Genomic DNA, 4,742 nt, shown 5'->3' with positions numbered 1-4,742 from the left:
TTTGAACATCAACTCAAATAGATAACAACGACGGACGGACAGCCAGGGCTATATCGATTCAACGGGTGATTTCGAATCGATCCATCGATTAACAATTTGGACTCGAGGGCAACTAGTTGTGGTCATCAGATTCTTAAACAACACAATTTTATTATACCCTAACACACATATGGCTTTATTATCGATAAACGCCATAAAAATGCCATTTTTACCAATTTCTGATTGGAAATGGCAACACTGTTTGTTAAAAACACAAAGAATATGACCAAAGAAGAATAACAAAGCAGAAATTACGATATGATGAGGCGGCAAATTACAATAAAATCAATTAATGAATGCCGATAATAACGTAATTGTTTATGCTAATCAAGCGATACAAAAATGTTATCTGATTTTCCCAAAATCTCTATAGCGTTCTTCTATGCTAAAAGAAAATCCTATCCTGCCAAATTTCATGAAGATTGGATAAAAATTGCGACTTCTGTCGTTTGAACATCAACTCAAATAGATAACAACGACGGACGGACAGCCAGGGCTATATCGATTCAACGGGTGATTTCGAATCGATCCATCGATTAACAATTTGGACTCGAGGGCAACTAGTTGTGGTCATCAGATTCTTAAACAACACAATTTTATTATACCCTAACACACATATGGCTTTATTATCGATAAACGCCATAAAAATGCCATTTTTACCAATTTCTGATTGGAAATGGCAACACTGTTTGTTAAAAACACAAAGAATATGACCAAAGAAGAATAACAAAGCAGAAATTACGATATGATGAGGCGGCAAATTACAATAAAATCAATTAATGAATGCCGATAATAACGTAATTGTTTATGCTAATCAAGCGATACAAAAATGTTATCTGATTTTCCCAAAATCTCTATAGCGTTCTTCTATGCTAAAAGAACATCCTATCCTGCCAAATTTCATGAAGATTGGATAAAAATTGCGTCTTCTGTCGTTTGAACATCAACTCAAATAGATAACAACGACGGACGGACAGCCAGGGCTATATCGATTCAACGGGTGATTTCGAATCGATCCATCGATTAACAATTTGGACTCGAGGGCAACTAGTTGTGGTCATCAGATTCTTAAACAACACAATTTTATTATACCCTAACACACATATGGCTTTATTATCGATAAACGCCATAAAAATGCCATTTTTACCAATTTCTGATTGGAAATGGCAACACTGTTTGTTAAAAACACAAAGAATATGACCAAAGAAGAATAACAAAGCAGAAATTACGATATGATGAGGCGGCAAGTTACAATAAAATCAATTAATGAATGCCGATAATAACGTAATTGTTTATGCTAATCAAGCGATACAAAAATGTTATCTGATTTTCCCAAAATCTCTATAGCGTTCTTCTATGCTAAAAGAACATCCTATCCTGCCAAATTTCATGAAGATTGGATAAAAATTGCGACTTCTGTCGTTTGAACATCAACTCAAATAGATAACAACGACGGACGGACAGCCAGGGCTATATCGATTCAACGGGTGATTTCGAATCGATCCATCGATTAACAATTTGGACTCGAGGGCAACTAGTTGTGGTCATCAGATTCTTAAACAACACAATTTTATTATACCCTAACACACATATGGCTTTATTATCGATAAACGCCATAAAAATGCCATTTTTACCAATTTCTGATTGGAAATGGCAACACTGTTTGTTAAAAACACAAAGAATATGACCAAAGAAGAATAACAAAGCAGAAATTACGATATGATGAGGCGGCAAATTACAATAAAATCAATTAATGAATGCCGATAATAACGTAATTGTTTATGCTAATCAAGCGATACAAAAATGTTATCTGATTTTCCCAAAATCTCTATAGCGTTCTTCTATGCTAAAAGAACATCCTATCCTGCCAAATTTCATGAAGATTGGATAAAAATTGCGACTTCTGTCGTTTGAACATCAACTCAAATAGATAACAACGACGGACGGACAGCCAGGGCTATATCGATTCAACGGGTGATTTCGAATCGATCCATCGATTAACAATTTGGACTCGAGGGCAACTAGTTGTGGTCATCAGATTCTTAAACAACACAATTTTATTATACCCTAACACACATATGGCTTTATTATCGATAAACGCCATAAAAATGCCATTTTTACCAATTTCTGATTGGAAATGGCAACACTGTTTGTTAAAAACACAAAGAATATGACCAAAGAAGAATAACAAAGCAGAAATTACGATATGATGAGGCGGCAAATTACAATAAAATCAATTAATGAATGCCGATAATAACGTAATTGTTTATGCTAATCAAGCGATACAAAAATGTTATCTGATTTTCCCAAAATCTCTATAGCGTTCTTCTATGCTAAAAGAACATCCTATCCTGCCAAATTTCATGAAGATTGGATAAAAATTGCGACTTCTGTCGTTTGAACATCAACTCAAATAGATAACAACGACGGACGGACAGCCAGGGCTATATCGATTCAACGGGTGATTTCGAATCGATCCATCGATTAACAATTTGGACTCGAGGGCAACTAGTTGTGGTCATCAGATTCTTAAACAACACAATTTTATTATACCCTAACACACATATGGCTTTATTATCGATAAACGCCATAAAAATGCCATTTTTACCAATTTCTGATTGGAAATGGCAACACTGTTTGTTAAAAACACAAAGAATATGACCAAAGAAGAATAACAAAGTAGAAATTACGATATGATGAGGCGGCAAATTACAATAAAATCAATTAATGAATGCCGATAATAACGTAATTGTTTATGCTAATCAAGCGATACAAAAATGTTATCTGATTTTCCCAAAATCTCTATAGCGTTCTTCTATGCTAAAAGAACATCCTATCCTGCCAAATTTCATGAAGATTGGATAAAAATTGCGACTTCTGTCGTTTGAACATCAACTCAAATAGATAACAACGACGGACGGACAGCCAGGGCTATATCGATTCAACGGGTGATTTCGAATCGATCCATCGATTAACAATTTGGACTCGAGGGCAACTAGTTGTGGTCATCAGATTCTTAAACAACACAATTTTATTATACCCTAACACACATATGGCTTTATTATCGATAAACGCCATAAAAATGCCATTTTTACCAATTTCTGATTGGAAATGGCAACACTGTTTGTTAAAAACACAAAGAATATGACCAAAGAAGAATAACAAAGCAGAAATTACGATATGATGAGGCGGCAAATTACAATAAAATCAATTAATGAATGCCGATAATAACGTAATTGTTTATGCTAATCAAGCGATACAAAAATGTTATCTGATTTTCCCAAAATCTCTATAGCGTTCTTCTATGCTAAAAGAAAATCCTATCCTGCCAAATTTGATGAAGATTGGATAAAAATTGCGACTTCTGTCGTTTGAACATCAACTCAAATAGATAACAACGACGGACGGACAGCCAGGGCTATATCGATTCAACGGGTGATTTCGAATCGATCCATCGATTAACAATTTGGACTCGAGGGCAACTAGTTGTGGTCATCAGATTCTTAAACAACACAATTTTATTATACCCTAACACACATATGGCTTTATTATCGATAAACGCCATAAAAATGCCATTTTTACCAATTTCTGATTGGAAATGGCAACACTGTTTGTTAAAAACACAAAGAATATGACCAAAGAAGAATAACAAAGCAGAAATTACGATATGATGAGGCGGCAAATTACAATAAAATCAATTAATGAATGCCGATAATAACGTAATTGTTTATGCTAATCAAGCGATACAAAAATGTTATCTGATTTTCCCAAAATCTCTATAGCGTTCTTCTATGCTAAAAGAACATCCTATCCTGCCAAATTTCATGAAGATTGGATAAAAATTGCGACTTCTGTCGTTTGAACATCAACTCAAATAGATAACAACGACGGACGGACAGCCAGGGCTATATCGATTCAACGGGTGATTTCGAATCGATCCATCGATTAACAATTTGGACTCGAGGGCAACTAGTTGTGGTCATCAGATTCTTAAACAACACAATTTTATTATACCCTAACACACATATGGCTTTATTATCGATAAACGCCATAAAAATGCCATTTTTACCAATTTCTGATTGGAAATGGCAACACTGTTTGTTAAAAACACAAAGAATATGACCAAAGAAGAATAACAAAGCAGAAATTACGATATGATGAGGCGGCAAATTACAATAAAATCAATTAATGAATGCCGATAATAACGTAATTGTTTATGCTAATCAAGCGATACAAAAATGTTATCTGATTTTCCCAAAATCTCTATAGCGTTCTTCTATGCTAAAAGAACATCCTATCCTGCCAAATTTCATGAAGATTGGATAAAAATTGCGACTTCTGTCGTTTGAACATCAACTCAAATAGATAACAACGACGGACGGACAGCCAGGGCTATATCGATTCAACGGGTGATTTCGAATCGATCCATCGATTAACAATTTGGACTCGAGGGCAACTAGTTGTGGTCATCAGATTCTTAAACAACACAATTTTATTATACCCTAACACACATATGGCTTTATTATCGATAAACGCCATAAAAATGCCATTTTTACCAATTTCTGATTGGAAATGGCAACACTGTTTGTTAAAAACACAAAGAATATGACCAGAGAAGAATAACAAAGCAGAAATTACGATATGATGAGGCGGCAAATTACAATAAAATCAATTAATGAATGCCGATAATAACGTAATTGTTT

The sequence above is a fragment of the Haematobia irritans genome, unplaced genomic scaffold (assembly GCF_050003625.1).
Source record: "Haematobia irritans isolate KBUSLIRL unplaced genomic scaffold, ASM5000362v1 scaffold_13, whole genome shotgun sequence".
Classification (NCBI taxonomy): Eukaryota; Metazoa; Arthropoda; class Insecta; order Diptera; family Muscidae; genus Haematobia; species Haematobia irritans.
The sequence above is the reverse complement of the archived record's forward strand: the minus strand, read 5'-3'. Positions refer to the sequence as shown.